The sequence below is a fragment of the Diabrotica virgifera genome, chromosome 4, assembly GCF_917563875.1.
Source record: "Diabrotica virgifera virgifera chromosome 4, PGI_DIABVI_V3a".
Lineage (NCBI taxonomy): Eukaryota > Metazoa > Arthropoda > Insecta > Coleoptera > Chrysomelidae > Diabrotica > Diabrotica virgifera.
In genome coordinates, this window is record NC_065446.1 from 182,187,017 (window position 1) to 182,210,646 (window position 23,630).

Sequence of the window (23,630 nt, forward strand, 5' to 3'; positions counted from 1 at the left end):
AATTTTTCCTTTGCGTAATAAATTAGCAATAAATTAGCAATAAAATATAGTCTTAGTCTGAATTTGGTCTTATGAAGTGGTGCTGCTGACTTTACCGACATAAAAATAACCGTTATATTGGGGATTTCTAATGTCGATAAAAAAATTGCATTATTTTTTTTTCTATAAAACATTTTGATCTAAAACTTTCAAAAAACTTCTTTGTACTCTATATTTTAACATACATGTGATTAAAAAGCTAAATTTCAAACTTCGTCGCTCAACTTTTGTGATTGAACTTTGCAATTCAGAAATCTGCACCTTTCACATAAAAAAAATCATAACTTTTATTAGAATAAGACTGAAAACTGGAGGTAATTACAATTCTCTTAAGAAAGGTGATAAATATATACTGTAAAAATTTCAGAAAAAAATATTAAAAGCGAACAGAGCTGTAGCGAGGTAAACGCAAAAAAATGTGATTTTTTTTTTAATTTTTAGGTTAAAGTTGCGATTTTGACAATGTTCCCCCACATAAAATTCAAAATAAACTTCATTTTCGTTTTCAGTACCCTCGAAAATATATAGTATGAATAAAAATAGCCCTTCGGCCCTCCGTGGCCAGTACCTGGTCATTTTATGGGTATCTCCCGCTCGCCTATATGTTATCATTAATAAATAAAATTTATTTATTTGACATTTCGACTCGACGTTTATTTGTGTCAGCCGAAACAAAGACTTACATCTCGGGACAGCAATTTTGGGTCCTGATCAACAAGCTTGTATGACCGACGTCACGCGCTAGTTTGAAATATCAGATTTTCATTTGCATTTTTACGTTCATTTTATTACGTTTAATGCGTTTTTTAGCAATGTCTCCATTGTAGTATTATTGTTACGAGATGCAAGTTACTTCAAGAATTGTGACGTCACAACTCGACTTTGAGGGCGGTTGTCTCGAAGATGGTTTGCGATATCGAAATGCCTTTTTCAGGTTTCTATTCAGGAGACAAAACCAGAAAACAAGGACCACAAAACTACAAGTCCTTGTCCAAGTGTGGTCCTTGTTCTCTGACAAAACTACAAGTCTATTCGGTTAATTTACACCGGCTTCGGATTAGTAAAGAAACAAACGAATCAGCAGATCAATTGTAATATTTTAGGTACACCAGTAACATAGACCTCGGGTGCGTAGAGGGCCAATCTCTATTTAATTATTAAATTTTTAGTAATTTGTTAATTAAAATTTAATAAATAGGATACTTGAAAGAAAATAATAAGATGGATAATAAAATACATGGAAAAATTAGTCCAAATTCTAAAGACAAAAAACATAGACAAAAGGGACTTACGAATAATAACAAACCTTTACTGGAATCAAAGAGCACAAATTGTAGTAGATAACGAACCCAGTCCAGATATTTAAATCAGGAGAGGAGTTCGGCAGGGATGTATTATGTCTCCATTACTCTTTAATGCATATAGTGAAGCCATTTTTGAAGAATCATTGCTATCTCAAAGTGAAGGAAGAATAATTAACGGAAGATTTATTAAAAACATAAGATATGCAGATGACACCGTGATTATGGCAAGCTCTGCTGAACAACTCCAACTACTACTAAACAAAACAAACAATTTCTGTGAAGAATATGGACTAAAAATGAATATAAAAAAGACCAAATATATAAATGTACCGATAGAAAGGGTTGATAAATACAAATACCTAGGAACCTGGATTTCAGAGAAAAATGATCAAACAACAGAAATAAGGACCAGGATAGAAGTAGCAAGAAATGCGTTTGTAACAGTTCTCTGCAACAAAGGCCTTGGCTTAGTGATGCTACGTGTTCTCGATACTACAATACGGACTTGAAAGCTGGACATTAAAGCAAGAACACATAAATAAGCTACAGTCATTTGAAATGTGGTGTTACAGAAGGATGCTTAGAATAGCATGGACACAGAGGAAAACGAACACGGAAGTACTGCGGAAAATGGGTAAAGAATGCGAAATAATAAACACAATAAAAATAAGAAAGTTACAATATCTGGGACACGTAATGAGAGGACCGCGTTATGAAATGCTAAGACTGATAATACAGGGAAAGATAAGAGGAGGAAGGAGTATAGGAAAAAGGAGAGTGTCATGGTTAAAGAATTTAAGGGACTGGTTTAGATGCAGTTCTATAGAACTCTTTAGAGCAGCGGTGGATAGAGTAAAGATAGTGATGATGATATCCAACCTCAGATTAGGAGACGGCACTTGAAGAAGAAGGAGAATAAAATAAAATACACCCTGGTTAGAAATACCTTTCTTAGCAAATACATAATACTAACTTAGGATTAAGATTATGCAAAAAACCTGACAGAGAACATTTTCCCGAGCGGATGCGAAGAGACTTCCTTGACTAAAAGAACAATTAGGATTTACCCGCAAGTAACATTTTAAATAGGAAAATATAATTACCTTAGTGCCGGTTCGATATGCGGTCTACCATCCAATATGAGGTCTACCGCAGAGTAGCTAATTATTTATGGTCTACCACAGGGTAGTTATTTCGATATGCAACAATAATTAATATTAGGTATATTGATTTTCAATCAAATCATGAACAGTCAGCCTAATGAGCCATATGTTGAAACTGAGTCATCCATGGAAGGATTTCTAAGAAGTGAGAGGAACAAATATCGGACAGACAATTCGGGTTCCTTAATGCAGTGGGTACCAGAGAGGTACTTGATCGACTATGAAACGGCATTTGACAGAGTACAACACCAAAATATGATTAACATTTTAAAAGAAGCAGAATTGGATGACAAAGACGTCAGAATAATTTCAGAACTTAACTTCGATCAGACCACACATATGATAATTAACGGAGAAGAAACACATCACATAAAAATACTACGTGGAGTTAGACAGGGACGTATCCTATCGCCGTTGATATTTAATATGTACTCATAGAGAATTTTTAACGAAGCTCTATACGGAGTAAACGAAGGCATCCTTCTAAATGGAGAAAGATTAAACAATATTAGATATGCCGACGACACCATGGTGATAGCAGATAGTTTAGAGTGACTTTAGACTAGAGGCTAATGGACAGAATCAATGAGTACAGTCTACAGTACGGACTAAACATTAATACCCAAAAAACCAAACATATGATTATATTAGCAACGAGAATATACACGTGGCTCACCTATGTGTTACGGTTTATGTGATAAATCCGGTCTGTATTAATAATTACCGGTAAATATTAATACTTACCGTAGAAGCTGGTCAATGTGATTAATAATGCCTTTATAATTAGATTTACCGGTTATTATTAATAATTTCCTAAAAATTCTGGTTAATGTAATAAAACCGAATTTTGGGCTTCACTATTGTTTATTTATGAAATTTGATAGTAAAGTTAAACAGAATTTATCAATAAACTAGTCACCTTATAAATAAAAACAAACTCATACACACGCATTAGGATTTAAATTACGAGACTATAATTATTTGTTTTTATGGAAAAGGCTCTTGTGGCACTTAGCTTTACAAAGAACGCTTAATTTTTTGCGTTTGTAGCGTTTTTTAATTGCATTGGCCGCTACAATAATTGCAGTGGTGGAATCCTTAACTGCCTAATTCGAATCTTTACGAACGCGTTCACTGAGACTTATCTCAATATCAGGCGCTTCATTGACTCAAATAGTGTTTCCTTGCAGGTGGAAAATTGGATTCCTGCATGAAGATGGTTTAAAATGCCATGCTTATTGCTTAGCTTGTATAGCTTTTGATCTATAACAAAAATAATAATGGCAATAATGTCTCGGCTATTGGGCCTTAGCTCTCTCAAATTCTGGAATTCGCACTCTAACACTTTGACCTACTTTTTCAGCAGGGAATTTATCATTAGAATGCTTTAACATTTTGTCAGATTCTTTGATAAGTGACTGTTCAGCAAGTTCTTGAGTCTCCTGAATTTTCTTTTGAAGTTTTTTCAATTGCACTGCCATCTTCTTCGTCTCCCTCCTTTTGTTTAACGCCAATACTGGCATTGTCTTCCTCATTGACAGCAACTATTGCGCATGCATTATGTTCGATTGAGGTGTTAGTGTTACCTGTATCTTCAATATTCGCTAACTATGAATCCGCGGTTGTACTGTTGAGTTCCATATCACCACGTTGCTTTGCTCCATCATCAGCGTCATCAGAATGATCTGCTATTATCGCTTCTAAATCTTCTTCTGATTTCGGATATAGTACCAGGAGGTAAAGATCTTTTTAATCCTACTTTAGCCTTATGTATTTAAAATATTAAATAGTGTATTACACAGTGGCCGCTTCCGACTACAGATTGACTAACACTGTACCACTGTAGCACTGTAGTATTCACTATGCGCTATATTTAGCTCTGGTATATCGCAGTGACTAATAAACCTCCGTGCACTCCGCAAGCTTCTACGCTAGTAGTGCTCAAAGAGTCGATCGCGATCGACCGGTCAATCGCCAAAGTTTTTGAAGTCGATCAAGATTCACGGAAAAATACAAATGGAAAAGATATTATGTCTGCTATCAAAGAAGTCCCGTTGTAACGTCCAACTGTCCAACGGTTACTATCATGCGGTTATCTCCGCAATGTTCAATACTTAACGTGAAACGCTCTATAGACGTATCTAAATCATGGGAAAGACTTGGAAAACAAAGTTTAAAGTGATACTATGAAGTGTATAATATACTTTTCTTTGCAATTTGACGACTCAACACTCCACCGATATTAATGATACCGCCCAGTTGTGTATTTTTATTCGGATGGTATTTTCTGATATGTTGCTAAAGAAGAATTGTTAACAACGCCTCTGAAAGAAAAAATTTGCGGAGAAGATATATGGGTCATTCCATTTCAAATCATTCAATTTTGGAGCAAAAAAAATTTTGGACCTCCGATTTGTCTGAAAATTGGTAGATAGCTTCTGCGGGACGTACAAATAAGATATTTAAGGTCAAAAAATCTTCTTTTTTTTTCTAAAAATGTTATTTTATGCGATTTTACAGTGATTTGGTGTTTATTTATACAAATTTGCATTTTCTATCGTAAAGTATCAATGAAAAACATAATGTTTTAATAGAAAGGACTCAAAAATGTCATTATATGGCATTATAACAAGTTACTTTGATTCAAAACAAGCTTTTGATCAAATTTTGTAGTGTAGAAAACGTTAAAATACCGTTTTTTACATTTTTCTCCATTCCCATAATACATCATAATCGATTTGGCTTAAAATTTGCCCACAGATAGACAAAACATAGGACTTTAAGTGGTGAGAAGGATTTGAATTATGTAACAATACCAAAAAAGTTACATGCAATATTATAGTCAAAAATATAGGCGTCTACTGTAAGTAGACACAGTAGTTTTAACAGTAGTTAAAAAGAAATTGTAATAATTGTAAATACGATTTATTTCACTGTTTGTAGGAACAATTTCAGTTCCTACCATTTTTGTCGAAAAGTTTAAAATGGCGGAGATATTGAGCCAAACAGGTTCTCCTTTAAAATCAAGATGGCGGCTAACGTAACGGAGGAATTCATTCGTGATTTTAAATTTAGGCTACTATTGACTCCCTTAAGGATCAGAAAAATAAAATTTTGGGCAGCTCGGCATTCAAGGTCAAATGCTATCCCGACTGGACTAATATATACTTTTGAGTCTGATATTACTGCATGTAACTTTTTTGGTATTGTAATATAATTCAAATCCTTCTAACCACTTAAAGTTCTATCTTTTGGATATCTGTGGGCAAATTTTCAGCCAAATCGATGATGATGTATTTTGGGAATGGAGGAAAATGTAAAAAACGGTATTTTAACGTTTTTTACACTACAAAATTTGATCAAAAACTTGTTTTGATTCAAAATAACTTGTTATAATGCCATATAATGACATTTTTGAGTCCTTTCTATTAAAATATTATTAGTCCAGAAAGCCACTGCGCGTCCGCTAGGAAAAATATTCTAATTTGTATTTTTTGCACAATCTTACTCAAAAAGGACTCCTTTTAACAAATTTGCATGTTGCCAGGAACAAAAGGTGGTCAAAAATTTTTTAAACGTTTTTTTTTGTTTTTTTCCTAAAATTATTTTTTTTGCATGGAAAAAAGTTTTTTTAGGTTTTTTGGATCTTTCCAAACAGAAAAGGTCTTTAGTGACTTTTCTCCAAAAATGATAGTTTTTGACATATAAGCGAATAAAAATTGAAAAATTGCGAAATCGGCCATTTTTAACCCTCAAAAATTATGTGAAAAACTAAAAATTTGAATGTTGCCAAGGTAGGGAGATATTCTTTAAACATCGATTGATGAAATCCCTAAGAGTTTTTTGCAATACAATATTCAAAACTCCTTTGTTTTTTAATTGCTAATCAAGCGTGCGCGACACTATTTTCCACCGACAGTATGGTGCAAATGAAAGGAATAAATTCGTTATTTCGTAAACCGCCAACTTTAAGGAAAAATCCCGAAACAAGTCGTTTTTTATTTTTAAGTTATGAATGTTATGATATTGTGGCATATATGATATACTAGTGACGTCATCCATCTGGACGTGATGACGAAATCGATGATTTTTTTAAATGAGAATAGGGGTCGTGTGCTAGCTCATTTGAAAGGTTTTTTAATTCTCTATTCAGTAATATAAACACTTATATAATTTTTTATACAGGGTGTTCAAAATAATTTTATTAAATTAAATTATTTGACAAAAAAAGAAGTAGAAGGACACCCTGTATAAATAATTATGTAAATGTTTACATTACTGAATAGAGAATTGAAGAACCTTTCAAATGAGCTACCACACGATACCTATTCTCATTTAAAAAAATCATCGATTACGTCATCACGCCCAGACGGATGACGTCACTAGTATACCATATATGCCACAATATCATAACTTAAAAATAAAAATCGACCTGTTTCGGGATTTTTCCTTAAAGACGCCGGTTTACGAAATAACGAATTTATTCCTTTCATTTGCACCATACTGTCGGTGGAAAATAGTGTCGAGCACGCTTGATTATCCATTAAAAAAAATAGGAGTTTTGAATACTGTATTGCAAAAAGCTCTTCGGGATTTCATCAATCGATGTTTAAAGAATATCTACCTACCCTGGCAACATTCAAATTTTTAGTTTTTGACATAGTTTTTAAGGGTTAAAAATGGCCGATTTCGCAATTTTTCAATTTTTAATCGCTTATATGTGAAAAACTATCATCTTTAGAGAAAAGTCACTAAAGACCTTTTCTGTTTGGAATGATCCAAAAAACCTAAAAAAACTTTTTTCCATGCAAAAAAAATAATTTTAGGAAAAAAACAAAAAAAAAACGTTTAAAAATTTTTGACCACCTTTTGGTCCTGGCAACATGCAAATTTGTTAAAAGGAGTCCTTTTTGAGTAAGATTGTGCAAAAAATCCGAATTAGAATATTTTTCCTAGCGGATGCGCAGTGGCTTTCTGGACTATATGTTTTTCATTGATACTTTACGGCAGAAAATGCAAATTTGTTTAAATAAACTCCAAATCACTGTAAAATCGCATAAAATCACATTTTGAGAAAAAAAGAAGAACAAGATTTTTTGACCTTAAATATCTTATTTTTACGTCCCGCAGAAGCTATATACCAATTTTCAGACAAATCGGAGATCCAAAATTTTTTGCCCGAGTGATTTGACATGGAATGTACCATATACAACGTTTTGTTTTCTAATTTTGTAAAATAATAGGAGCTACCGATTTACAAACTAGTGTGTATTACAACAGATGGTGCACCATCCATGACTGGCGTTAACAATGTATGTGTTGCACTTGCACAGTGTCGAGCTAACGATGACTTTCCATCGTTTTTTTATTTCATTGCATCATTCACCAGCAAGTTTTGTGTTCCAAAATTTTAAATATGAAAGGCGTCATGAAGATGACAACAAAAATTGTGAATTCAATCAGGGCGCGAAGCTTGCAACGACGTCTTTTTAAAGCGCAATTGAAAGCTAGCGACTCTGCGGAACACACTGATTTATTTTTGCATGCAGATGTGAGGTGGTTGAGATGTGGAAAATTTTTAGATAGGTTCCAGGAGTTACTTTTCGAAATAATTTGTTTTCTAGAAGAACGAGGGAACGACACCCATCTACTTCAAAACCAAAAAATGGATCACTGATCTGGCTTTCGTATCAGATTTAGCAAATCATTTGAACCTCTTTAATTTGGAACTACAGAATAAAAATAAAACATTTATTATCGATGTGATAAGCACAGTACCTACATTCTTTTATCGACAAATTGAAATTATTGATTAATCAAATGAACAGAAAGGATTTAAACAAATTTCCATCGTTGAAAAAAAGGGTAACCCTCATTTGAATTATGTTTATTACTAGGAGACTGAGCTGCAAGCAGTTCGTAGTGAGTTTGATACACTTCGCTGATTTTAAAAAACACAGATATTGTAATATTTATGTCTAATCAATTTTCTTGAGAAGAGATGAAAAAATTGCCACTGAAATCTCCATTAATTTCAATTAGATTCAATCAGCTAATTTCCGTCCAAAATGAGGTACTGAAAATAATGTCGGATATATATCTTCAATCCAGAGCGACCAATACGAAATTTTTTTGGCTTTTATATCGCTAGACAAATATCCGTCTTTGAGGCAAGTAGCTCTGCAGTTCACAGCGGATCAACATACTTGTGTCACTCTGCATTTCCCCAAATTAAGGTAGTAAAATCAAAGTATCGTAATCGGCTAACCGATGCTTGCATTTTTGGTCCTCGGTAATTACGTACCATCATAATATCAAAAACTTGTGGATGATACGCAGTGCCGTGCTTCTTCTTCTTGCAGTACCGTCTCCTACCGGAGGTTGGCTACCATCACAGCAATCTTAACTTTGTTGGCTGCAGCTCTGAACAACCCTTTTGAACTACACCCATACCACTCCCTTAAATTTCCCAACCAGGAAATCCCCCTACGTCCCACATTTCTCTTTCCCGAGATTTTTCCTTGGATTATGAGTCTTAACAGAGAGTAATTTTCTCCTCTCATTATGTGGCCTAGATACTCCAGTTTTTTCGTTTGTATGGTTTTTATGACTTCGCATTCCTTCCCCATCTTCAGCAAAACATCTTGATTTGTTACTCTTTCTCATCAACCGTGCATCAACATCAGTGGCGGCTTTACCTATTGTGCAGGGTGTGCGGTGCACACGGGCGCCGGGGTCTTGGGGGGCGCCGAGCGCCAAAGAGCGGATCCGGTCCTTTACTTTGTTTCAACATAAAAATATGCTTTAAAACTATTATAATGAAAAATCACATCGGCACTTAAGCGCGATTTATAGATTCCCGCCCGCCCGTCTTTTGATTTGTTTGAAGACATACCGACAATGATTCTGAAATCGGTTGTGGAACCTATAAAGATCAAATTGCTTGGTATTGTCGGGACTTTTAAAGGCGCTTGTATTAAAACGTGTCGCGGGGTAATTTTGCTAAATAAGCTTTGACGGAATGGATTAAGTATAGTATCATATTATAAGTAACATGTAAATATAAAGTAAAGCGGCTTTTCTTTTTAAAGGATATTATTTTCTCTTATTACTACAACAATTATTGCGACTTTCAGCTCAGTCAAAGCTCCTCAAAAATTATCCAGATTAACAATTTGTTGTTGGTTTTTTTAGTAATACTGAAAATACGTAGTAGCATTTTAGTAGTTCATTATTTTATGTGTTAATTATAGTGCAGTGTGGAACAACGGTAAGTTAAATTAATATGTAGTTAAATTAAATTAATATGTATACAAACAACCCATGAGGGGAAAAGACAAAGCGCGGATCCAGAGCTATTAGTTAGCTGTTATTGGGGAGGGGGGCCATGTTTATAGGGGTAAGATAAGACTAAAAAAGAGCGATTTATGGAGAAAGGGTATATTTAATACAACAGCGAAAATCTAAATAAAAAATAAACCGATTTTTAAACATTATATGCGTTTTGATAAGATTCAAATGCCATTTTAAATAATTCTTACCTATTTAGACCAATTTATTTTTGAAACTTGTGACGTCTAATTCTGGGCCTTTCGTCACTTCCTCGACGCAGCTCTTTATCACATTGAAAATAATTTTCCTCTTTTATGCGTTAATAATTTTTTCCCTTTTTAAAATAGATACTTAAAATTTATTATTTATTTTAGATGTCTGATAGCGATCGGAAAAAGAAACTTTCTGATTAATTATTTATATGGGAAATAAGCCACAATTAAAATGAAAAAAATAATTTTATTAACGTTTCGACGCCCAAATCGGGTGCCGTTGTCAAAATACAAAATATTACTAAAATAAACTAAAGTGTTGTTGCTAAGCAAAAAAATTCTTCTAATAATTTATTTAATCTCACTCATTTATATTGGCAATTCAGACATATATTATACATTTTAAAGTAGAAGACTTTAAAATGATATTGCCAATATTTATGAGTTGCATTCCTGGGACGACTTACTGAAAGATAGTTCATTCGATTACATGAAATTAACCCCAACTCAAGAATATCCGTCATAAAAAATTATAGCATGTGATATGTCTTTAAAAAGACAACCATATAAATAATTAATCATAAAAATGCCACAAGGAAATAGCTTCAGAACAACATTAAGAAACTTTCTGGTGCACAGAATCGAAAAAGAAAGCTGGAAAAGGAAGTATCTCTGAAAAAGAATACGACTTCTATCGAAAAATTTATTCTTAGACCCGGCCCATCTACGGAGGAACATCTCGAGGCAAATGAAAACCAAGGTAATTCTACACCAGAACTCCTCTCTTCAACGTCGTCTTCGATATTCTCTTCGTCCTTGGTAGTGGAAGACGAAGAACCTTCTTGTGCCGAAGCATTCCCGGAGAATACACTTCAAGATGATATAATGAACGACCTTGCGTTATGGCCACAGATTTTATCCGACAAACAGAGGATATTTTTAATGGAGCGTGGACCAGTACAAGTAAGCCAGAGTTCCTATCCTTCGAATAGTTCAAAAAGATCTTTTTCAAATGCGTATTATACTAAAAAGATGTTAAATAATGAAACCGTTTTAAGAAGTTGGTTGGTTTACTCTAAATCGACTGATTCTGTTTATTGTTTTTATTGTAAACTTTTTCATACTGATGTTACTCCTTTTAATGGTAACATAGGTTACAAAGATTGGCAGCATTTGTCTATAGCTTTAGATCGACATGAAAAAAGCTTAGGGCACCTATCATGTCTTAAGAAACAAATTACATTAAAAACCGTTATTTTAAAAGAAAAGTCGGTAGATTTTTTAAATCAAGTTGTAATTGAACGAGAAAAAAAAACGTTGGGTGGCAGTACTTGAACGAATAATCAACATAATTCATTTTTTAGCGAGGCAATGTCTGGCTTTACGGGGAAGGTCTGAAAAAATTTACGATTCTGACAATGGTAATTTTTTAAAGTTGGTTGAATATACTTCTAATTTTGATAATGTGCTTGCAGAACATATTTCCCTTATTCAAAAATCTGAGTCACGCCTAACTCATTATCTTGGCCATAATATTCAGAATGAAATAATAAATTTATTGGGAGAAAGAATAAAGAGAACTATTATTTTTGAATTAAAACAATCAAAATATTTTTCAATTATTTTAGATTGCACTCCAGATATTGCACACGAAGAACAAATATCAGTTGTCGTACGGTACGTTCTTTTAAATGCAAGCAGCAATAAGGCTGAAATAAAAGAACATTTTCTAGGTTTTTTTCCCATTACAGATACTACTGGTCAGGGCTTAACTCAATTTTTGTTAGAATATTTAATCTCAAATGAAATTGACATACAAGATATGCGTGGTCAAGGTTACGATAATGGGTCAAATATGAAGGGGAAGAATATAGGTTTACAAAAACGAATTTTAGACTTAAACCTTCGTGCATTTTATGTACCTTGTGCAGCGCACAGCCTAAACCTGGTAGTGAATGACGCTGCTAAATCTTCATTAGAAATTGTCAATTTCTTCTCAATTGTACAAGAAATTTATGTTTTTTTTTCTGCGTCAACAGCACGCTGGCAAATACTTGCTAAAGAAGTGCCAACTTTAAGTCTAAAACCACTCTCGAATACTTGATGGGAGAGCAGGGTTGAAGCAGTAAAAGCTCTCCGTTTTAATCTGGAAAAAGTGTATGATGCCTTGTTTAGCATATATTCCGATAACACCAAAGATGCAGAGTCAAGAAATATGGCAAATTCAATATTGGCAAAAATTAAGTCATTTAAATTCATCTGCTCTTTGCTTATTTGGTTTGAAATTTTAAGCAAGATAAATATAGTTAGCAAGGCTCTTCAAAAGTCAGATGTCGTATTGTCAGAAGCGGTAAAAATGATTGACCATGCAAAAATAAGTTTGTCTCAATTACGCAATGAGTATGCTTTTGAGGAGTTCATTAATACTGCGAAAACTGTAGCAGAAGAAATCGAGGCAATAGCAGAATTTGTCACACCTGCCCGCCCTCGTGCTCGTAGAAAATTTTTTAATTATGAGGCGGAAGATGAACCAATAACTGATGCGAAAATACATTTTAAAGTAAACTTTTACTATTACCTATTAGATACCGCAATTACTAAGTTTGACGAACGCTTCGAACTTTTAAAGCAAAATAATGACACTTTTTCGTTCCTTCAAAAATTAAAACACTGGAAGGATTTAGAGTTAGATACAAAAAGAGCATATTGTTCTAATTTAGAAAATAAATTGTGCCATGTTGGCTCTTCAGACGTAGATAGGTTTGAACTCTTTAATGAAATAGAATTATTACCAATGTTTATTGATGATTCTACGACACCTTTGGATATTTTAAATTACTTGTATATAAATAAATTACTTTCGGTGTTCCCAAATTTCTGCACTGCTCTTAGAATTTACCTCACATTGCCAGTGACAGTAGCGCACAGTGAAAGATCATTTTCTAAATTAAAAACAATTAAAAATTATCTAAGGTCAACATTGTCGCAAAGTCGATTGACGAATTTATCACTAGTAAGTATTGAACATGAAACAAAAATTGAAGTAAGTGATGTTATTCAAGATTTTGCTAGTGCAAAAGCACGAAAAGTATCTTTTTTATAATTATATATTTTAGTATGTGCGTCCTGTAATAATTCGTTAATAAATTATTACTTTTTTAAATAATCACAAAGTTGTTCTTTTTTATTCATCTACCCAATTCCTTCTAAAAGTACTATTCACTCGTGTACCTACTGAAACCAAACCTGTCAAATTTCCTCAACCAATTTTCAACCTTACCTCAGACAAAAAAAGTTAATTTTTAATTAAATATTTTAAACAGATTTGGGAAGGTTGTTCTGATGCCGTGAATACGTATTGGCTCCCGACAGGCAACATCATTTTAATATTGCACTATTTGCATCTGGATTTTTGTTTACATTATAAGCGTACCTAATACTCCATGTACTAGTACTAGGTAGGTACCTATTCGACTATTCCATTTTAATTGCGCGTCTACCAAAGGGCGCCAGGGCATCGACTGCACACGGGCGCTACATGAGCTAGAGCCGCCACTGATCAACATCCAAATAAAATTAAAATAAAAAACATGATTTTAATTACGACTCTCTGTAGTTACAACTTTTTATCAAATAGAAATGTGCAATAAAGTGTTTCATTTTCGAAATTGTTTTTTTTTTACTATCAGTCGATCGTTGGAAGCTTGAAGTTTATGTGGTAGATCCCACGCAGTATAAGTCTGAGCACCACTGTTCTACGCACTTAACAGTATTGAAATTTATCACATTTACCGTTCTAATCCGGGATTTATTCATAATTACCGGTCGATGTGATTAATTCTGCCATGTTAATTACTTTTACCTAGCTATTCGGTTTGTATTAATAGTGACCGGTAATTATTAATAATTTCCAATTAATCATACTTACCGTAACATATACATTAATGGAACGCAGACGCAGATACAGCGCCTAAAACAGTATTGCTACCTAGGAACTATTATTGGCAATTGAGCAGTGGAGCAATGTACAGGAAATATAGTGCCACATAGGAAAAGTAAGAACGGTCTTTAAAAATGAGCGCCATCTTCAAAAGCCACAACATATTCCTATATACAAAAATGAGACATTTGAAATGTTATGTTTCCTCTGTGTTATTGCACGGAACGGAGGAATGGACGCTTACAGACAGCAGTATTAAAAAACTTTAAGCATTTGAGATGTGGCTTTATAAAAGAATATCATGGACAACAAGGATCACGAACAAGATAGTTGTACGAAGAGAAACCGGAGATTGTGTTTACCATCAAACGCATAAAACTGCAGTATTTGGGACACGTTATGAGAAATCAGCACCGTTACTCCCTCCTGCAATCCTTATTGCAAGGTAAAGTTAGAGGTAAGCGAGGACCCGGTAGAAAGAGAACATCATGGCTGCGGAATTTGAGAACATGGTTTAAGAAAACCTCAACGGAAGTGGTTAAGATTGCCAATATGATTTCCAACATCTGAAACGGATAGGAACCGGAAGAAGAAGAATATTTTATTTTTTTTGCTACGGGTAATGAACTATTATAAAGAATCATGAAATTATGCCGTTTAGGCTTCTGTGGCTATACAAACACCTGAAATTTAAAATTATTTGATTGATATAAGAACCCCTTCAAATAAAAAATGACAGCGCCCATGTGTAGATAATAATCAAACTGCAGCTGACCAATCAAGTCGTTCATTTCTTTCTTAATCCGAAACCGGTGTAAGCGCACCGAATTTACTTACATAAGAAACAATATGTAGTGGGCTTCAAGTAATGCAGGGGCGGCGGCACACAAACTAACGAACGAACGAACAGACTTTTTTTTTCTTTCTGATTCTGGCCTTGGTTTAGAACTAGAACCTTTAGCCACGTAATTGTATAACTTATCATTAACTCAGGTGTAATGTGTAGTGTGTGTGTTGAGTAAGTGTTTTGTAACTTTGAAAAGTCGACGTCATTGTCTTTGCAAAGAGACGCTAATTGTATCCGAACGTCTGTGGTCCCTCCGATGAGTACCGATCCCACAAGAACAGACTTTGAAAATTTATAAACAAGCTGAGAATGCAAGAATTATCATAACGAAAACTTTGTTTATTTACGTATTTAAATTCATAATATGGAAAATTTCTATTATGAAAAGTTGCTTAGAATTAAAAACTATGTTTTAATGTGCAATTATATCCTTCTAATTTAAATATTGTGAACTATAAGCCACATCAAAGAAACATGAAACGTAAATTACGTTTCTTGGAAATAAAACACTGCTAAACAAATATACGTCCGGCGATTTATGAAACTCTCCGAAAAATAAAAATGTGTCATGAGCAAGAATCACACTCGTTTCATTGTTAGGCGGACTTTGAGATTTGTTTAGCAGAGTTTTATTTTCATGAAACAAGTTTCATGTTTCATGTTTTTCGTTTCATGTTTCTTTGGTGTGCGGCTTGGCTAAAGGTACTTCACTTTTGAGTGAAATTCATATTTTTTACATACCTCGTATAAAATTGATAAAAGTTGACACAAGCTTTGGCATAGTCACAAAAAACGGTGGCAGTGTGAAGATTATTGTTCAGTGATTGATAAACCTCATGTAATACAGAAAACATGGCATCAGTGGTGCATTTATTATTTAAAAAGCCGAACTGATTTTATGATAAAATGTCGTTTCCAACGAAAAAGGACATAGGTCGGGCTTTTATTAGCCTCTTAATAATTTTGGAGAGTACCGGTAGTAGTGCAATAAGTCTATAATTGCAGGTACATATTAGATACATAATATCTAATTATCATTTCACCACCCTTATGAAGAGGAATAATGATGGCTGTCTTTAGGAACTCTGAAAATTCACCTTTCACAAAAGAATCATTAATTAGAGAGATGAGGACTTCCAACACATTTTCTGGGAGATTTGAAAAAATATTTATCGATAGACCATCAGTAATACAGGAAGATTTGATTTTGATACTATTGATTGTTTGGATCAGTTCAGATTTATCGACTAGTTTTATAAGAATGAATTCGGGACCTTTCTTCAATTAGCGAGATAGAAAATAGTTGATGTAATATTTTTACTCACACTAACAAAGTATTTATTTAGATTTTCAGGGTCTGGAAGGGAAAATGTTTGACCAGTGTTGGTTTTATTTCGAAGATCGTTTATTATGGACTATGTTTAGTTGAGATAGATAGTCCTGTACTTGGTAATATATTCAGTGATAGAGACGTTGGTAGTAAATTTCTTGATGTAGAGTAGAGAACGCATATTGTTGGCTGATATTCGGATATCTTTTAGTAGTCCAGGGTTAACGATGTTTTGGCTTAATTGTAATTAAAGTAAATGCTTTATTAAAGATATAGACAAGCTTGTCTAAAAAATCACTGAAATTCTTATCCACGTCGATAGAAGGACATCGCTACTCATGCCTAAACGTCGGGTTTTCGAGGAGGGTTTGCTGAAGATATACTTCCTATAAACTGCTTCATGATCAGATATTCCGTCATTAATAATTGTAGAGTGGACATCAACGGGTGAGAAATCTGAGACAGTATAATCAATTATGGTAGATGAAGTTTTTTTAATCCATGTAGGAAAATCAACGTGCATTTTTAGACCATACGATTCACATATGTGGACCAAGGATATTAGTGTAGCACAAGCAGCAGCATAATCAATGTTGAAGTCCCTTCATAAAATTTTTCTGCTTTTATGAGGCAGGCCATCTAACAAATTTAGCAGGTTCTGAAAAAAATGGAACTACTATGTGCAGGGGCGTGTCTAATACCCAAGAAACACGTAAAGTACCTAGGAGTGACGTTGCACAAGAATGGAAAGTGGGGGAGCACGTGCGAGTGGTGACCCAGAAGGCTGCAAACAGTGCGGCTGCGTTGGGGAGGGTGATGCCCAACATTGGAGGTCCCAAATCCGAAAGGAGGAGGGCCTTGCACGGTGTTGTGTAGTCGATCGTCCTCTACGCGACACCAGTCTGGAGTGAGGCGGTAGAGGTATAGGCCTACAGGGGGCTCATTACACGAGTAGATATAACAAGAGGCGGTAGAGGTATAGGCCTACAGGGGGCTCATTACACGAGTAGATATAACAAGTCTTCTGCGAGTGGCATGCGAGTACTAGACTGTGTCATTTTTGTATTATAAAAAAACAAAAAATCTAAAAAATTCAGAAAATCAAAACCTTCATATTTTTACTATTTGAAATTTTTGGTATCACTAATATTTCTAAGTTATTTTAAAAAATTGAAAATCTAATGCATGGTTTACAAAATTAAAAATTAAAAAAAATTACTTTAAACCCTTTTTCTTAAAAAATAGGCACTTTATACCGATTAAACTTACAGATCATATAAATAAAATATAAGTAAAGCAACTTTTAAAGCGGTAACGATTAATTTCATTTGAGATGCTAATTAGTGGGTGATATTTTAGATTAAAAAAAAAGACCAACTTTATTTTGTGCGTAACTTGTTCAATTTTAGTGCTAGAAACTTTTTTAACAACTAAAAATAAATATTTTTTAAACAATTTAAAAAGTTCTAATGAATTTTCCCCAAAAATTTGTTCACTTTTTGGTTATTTTATGTTGAAATATTCGATTTGTAATTTGACGAATATGAACCTATTTTTCATTAGCTCCAATTCTGCTTATACTGGGTCTAGAGACTTCATACATACACCATTTTTTTTACTTTTTTATAAGCTAAATTTTTGTTTGGAATGTTTTTCGGTAAATTACTTTTTGAGTTATTTACGAAAAACCGTCTACAAACGGGGTTTTTTGTCGAAAAATGAACGTACTGAATCGCAAGTGACTCAAAAAGTATTGAATTAGTGAAAAACGATATAGAACAAAGTTACTTACAATATTTGTCAGTTTATCTATTTCCGGACTTATTTTGAACGTATATTTTCCACTCCCGAGAAGGGGTGAAAAATGTCGCAAAATATCCCACGTCGGCACAATATCACTTTTTTTGACATGTTAGCTATGTGTACGCCAGATTTCATGTCAATCCAATCGGTTCTTAAACATTTGGAGCAAAAACTGTAAATGGACTACAGAGTTAATTATTAACTAGAATGTGTGCGTTGTGCGTTGAACAATCTATAATAGATACGTAAAAGTTAATTTCTAAGTAATTTGTACTTGACGAACAATAGACCCAAAGTAATCGAAATTGTAGGGGTGTCAAGGGCGGATCTAGGGAGGGGGCCAAGGGGGCCATGGCCCCCCTTCCGAGAATTTAAAAAAATATAAATTTAAATATTTGCAGTTCAAATGTTTTTGGTTTCAAACACATGTATATGTACAAAACAGGGGACAAGTACATAATATTATGTCTTCTGGACTAACATTTTAACACAAGCAGTAACGGAAACTTCAAGAGTGTTTAGAAGATGTTAGAACGACCTTGACAGCCATCAAAATCGTTTCAAAAGGGATTGTTCTGCAAGTGCTGCGTTTTATTTTTCTGATAAAAAATAGGGTCAGAATAAAGGGATAACAGCCCAAAACCTTGTCACGAAACCTTTAGCATCTTTCGCCAAAATTATGGGCAAAGACGGAGCCATACACACCCATGAAAAAACATCATATCACAAGGAGTGCATTCAGATTGGGCTGGATTTTCTACAAAGTTATCGCAACTCGCAAAAGTCAGTCAGTAACCAGATAGACTCACATACGTCAGAGGTCTAAACACATACAAGAAAATAGAGAAAGAAGGACAAATAGTAAAGTCTATAGTGTTCTTTAGGTCGACAAAATATTCCTCTAAGAGGCCATTGTGATGATGGCCTTCTGCTTCTGGACGAAGATGCTGGAACTAGTAATGAGGGGAATTGTTCAGGTTTAAAGTCGCATAAGAAAAGATAAGAATTAAACAACACCTATCCACAGCACCTTCCCGAGCAATATAAATTAGTAACACCAGTCAAAATCAATTATTATTGATACCATGCGATAAAGAAATAATTGAACAAATAACGAATCACGTTCAAAGTGCAAATTATTACTCCGTCATATTTAAAGAAACGACCGACGTATTCCACGTGGAACAGCTTTGTTTAAATTTGAGATACATACACAATAACAACATTAGTGAAGACTTTGTCAAGTTGATTGACGCTTGTGAGAATATAAAAATAATTAGTGAAAACCAATAAAGAGGGGAAGAACAAGGCCTGACAGGAGAAGCATTGGGAAAAACAAGTGTTAAACTTGTTGAAAGAACTGCACTTTGATCCGAAGAAATGTTTAGGAATCGGTACTGACTTTATTAATACTTTATTACCGATAAATTTTGAATGTCTTTATGGCACTCAAAAGTGCGTGAAAAGTGCCTTAAAATTCATCATTGTAACCCTAATTTTTAAAAAATTACCCTCAGACCCCCCGGTACCACTCCCCAAAAAAGCTCATGGCCCCTCCCGAAAATCGGTCCTGGATCCGCCCTTGAGGGGTGTAGCGATGGATCGCCTCCACGTGGTGCACCCTGGGTAACGCCAAATGATCCATCACTCCCAATCCTAAGGTGTAACACCATCGTGCCAACGGGATGCATGGTACAAGGAGTAAAGTGTATCTGAAGCGATGCCCTAGAGAGATGACGAACTCTAGGGGATTATATCCTTGGTGCGGTAATGGCGCACTACCGTACTCGACATTTATTTCGACCCTACTCTTGGTAACAATCGTGGAACCAAAGAGAAACATTAAACAAGCGGAGAGGGACTCAAAAATGGGCGACCCCTCCGAAGAACCAAGAATGGAAGCTGCGGGAGCAGCAGACCATATAAAACACACGGACAAAGGAGCTGTGGAAACAGTAGACCATGCCGATGAGAGTGATATGGAAGCTGACCAGCTAGAGTCAAGCCTCGAGAAATTAAGCCTCGGGACAAAAAAGCTATCTGGGGCTCAAAAACGAAAGCTTAAGAAAGCCGAAAAAATAGCTACTGGGACGTGGGTTAAAGAAAACCCACATAAGACCAAATGCCAAAAAGGGAAGAGTGACCAGACCACGGGAGTGAAAAGGACCCGGTCTGACGATTCGACCCCAACAAAAACCCCGAGGCCAAAAGACCGAAGAGAATTACGAAACAAGCAGCTAACAACGCGACCAGGAGAGGTAATACGCAGACTGGCACAGTTGCTAACGCTGAAGAGGCAAGGGGCGGTAAAACGAGACTGGAACTTACGGCGAAGTAACAGACAAACTGAGGATGGCGGTGGTAGACAGACGCCATCCTGAGGTAAAACTGAACCAGGAACAAGCATACCTGGTTCGAACAAAATTGGAAGAGGCAGTGGATAAGGCACCCGGTGGGAGTCAGAATCCACTGCAGTTCCTAAGAACTACATTCAGCGCGGGGATTCTGTGGATCTACTGTGCGAATTAGCCTACCAAATCTTGGCTAGATGGGACAGTACGAGAGCTTCGGGATCTCTGGGAGTCGGAGAATTTGAAGTTGATCGAATCCAAAGACTTGAGAAGACCGATTGTTCTTGTGCACGTGCCTGAGACCGGCATAAGCGAAAAAGTGTTCAGGAGTCGCTTGGGCAAGCAGAATACAGGGCTCAATACGACAGACTGGACACTGAAAAGCCAGAGGGTCAAGGGGCAAGGAGAAATTCTTGCGTACTCGATCGAAAGGCTCTCCCTTAGGGCTTTGAAGCAGACCCAACTCAAGGCCTTTTATAGGATAAGAAGGGTAGCGTTCAAGATCGTGAGGGAGACATATGGAGATGGCAAAGGTGAGAGTGATCCAAGTCAACCTTCAGCACAGTAAGGCAGCTTCGGCAGAACTTGCTGTGGCGATGAAAAAGTTTGATGTTGCTCTCATACAAGAACCTTGGTTAAACCAGGGTAAAATAAAAGGTCTCTCAGGGATAAGCGGAGAACTGATTTACAGTAGATCCGCTGAAGTACCAAGAACCTGCATAATAGCTAAAAGCAACATTAAAGTACTGCCGTTAACTAATTTCTGTTCCAGGGATCTAACAGCAGTAAAACTAAAAGTTACAGAGGCAGTTAGAATGAAGGAGATAATACTCAGATCAGCCTACCTGCCATAATATGATGATCCTAACTCACCACCACCAAGGGAATTGGAGGAGCTGATGAGAGACTGCAGAGGCATAGGATCACAGATAATTATTGGTTGTGACTCCAACTCGCTTCACATCAGCTGGGGGAGCACTAGAAACAACGAAAGAGGTGAACACTTACTACAATTTATTATGGAATATAATTTAGACATACTAACAGTAGGCAACAAACCTACCTTTTTGACTGCTAATAGGAAGGAGGTTATCGATATAACAATGGCGACTGCATTTGCAAGCAGCATCGTTAGGAACTGGCATGTGTCTGATGAGGCGAGTTTCTCAGACCACAGACACATAAACTTTGAAATAACGGGCTATGAGCTATAACGTAACAGATACTTATCGAAACCCCAGGAAAACTGATTGGGAAGCGTATCAAGAAGACCTGGCTTATCGTTTTTGTGGGGCTATAAAGAGGATAAGGAACACAATAGAACTAGATATGGCTACTGAACAATTTCAGGATATAGTCATAGAAGCATATAAAGATAACTGTCCCATAACATCAAGGAGCTTCAACAGGAAAGTGCCCTGGTGGGACAATGAACTTGCTAAAAGAAGGAGAGATGCGATAAAAGAATTCAATTCTGCAAAAAGATCAGGCGAGTGGAGCGAATATCGCAAAGTTCTGACTGAATATATAACAAGGCTTTAAGGAAAGCCAAAAGAGAATCATGGAGGAAGCACTGCGAGGAGATAGAACAGACTGCAGAAATGGCTAGACTCCAAAAGGTTCTCTCGAAAGAACCTAAGAGCATTATCGCCACGTTATAGATGGAGTCAGGCAACTACACACAGGCCAGTGAAGAGACGCTGAGGGAACTCTTCATTGTTCACTTCAATGGGTCAGTAACCCGAATGATGGCACCAGAAGTTCTACAGCAAGAAGGACCAGTTACCATAAAATATGAAAATAGAGGAAGCTGGAGAGCTGCAAAAGAGATGGTGACACCAGACAAAATAAAATGGGTAGTAAGTACATTTAAACCATATAAATCACCGGGAACGGACGGGATTTATCCTGTACTTTTGCAAAAAGGTACAGAAGCAATGTACAAGCAAATGTGCAAAATACTTCGTGCAAGCATTGCACTTGGGTATGTACCAGTTGCTTGGAAGTTGACAAGGGTAGCATTCATACCAAAGCCTGGTAAGGGTGGACGTATGACCGAAAAGTCCCTTAGACCAATAAGTCTGATGTCCTTTGTACTAAAGACATTGGAAATACTGGTAGATAGATATATTAGGGATGGAATATTGGTTGAAAGACTAATAGAACGAGACCAATATTCATATAGGCCAGGTGTATCAACAGAAACAGCACTGCACCATCTAGTACAGAGGGTGGAGTATGTTCTGGAAAACAAAGAGGTGATGTTGGGAGCCCTTCTCGACATAGAGGGAGCCTTCAACAACACCTCATTCGATGAAAGGAGTCTGAAAGGAGTACCATGCTTAAAAGCCGCGTGGTATATTCAACACTAATGGGCGAAACCATGTCAGCACGGGTTGCCAGAGGATGCCCGCAGGGAGGTGTATTATAGTATGGAATCTGGTTATGAATGGACTGATTGGAACGTTCAACAGGAAAAAACAAAATGTCCTTAGCTATGCAGATGATTTTGCTATTCTGACACAAGTTCAATACAACGGTCTGGGATAACATGCAACAGGCCCGGAACGTTGTATCAAAATGGACAAGTGAGGTAGGATTGTCCGTAAGCCCTCACAAATCCAAAATAGTAGCCTTCACCAGAAGAAGAAAGTTAGAGTGAATAGGACCTGTGAATCTCATGGGGATTTCCCTAAAGCTGGAGAGAGAAGTAAAATATCTCGGAGTCATAATAGACTCAAGGCTTACCTGGAATCAATACCCAGAACGAATAACCAAATGAGCGATAACCACTTTAATGGTGACCAGACGCAAACATGGCATAACATGGGGACTTAAACCGGACATGATGTATTGATATACAACATGATGGTAAAGCCCACAATAACATATGCAGCATTGGTCTGGTAGACAAAGGTGCAGCAGAGAAATGCTATAGAGAAGTTAGGCAAGATATAAAGGCTTGTCTGTCTCAGCATAACAGGCGCAATGAGAGGCACACCAGCTGCAGCAATGAAAGCCTTACTAGACCTTCCTCCCTTACACATCATAGATGGGGTTACATAGACTGCAGGGAAATCAAAGTAAAATTGCAGTGGGCAAAGGACACTGCAGCATTAAAGATATATGCGGGGATCCGATATGGGAGATGATAACAGACCATTATATATCCAAATATAAAATGGAAATACACTCCAGAGAGGTATGGGAAGATTCTTTCAGACATCTGAAGTATGAGGGCCACACCTGGTATACAGATGGGTCCAAGACAGAAGATGGTTCGAGATCAGGAGTATATAGTAAGGATAG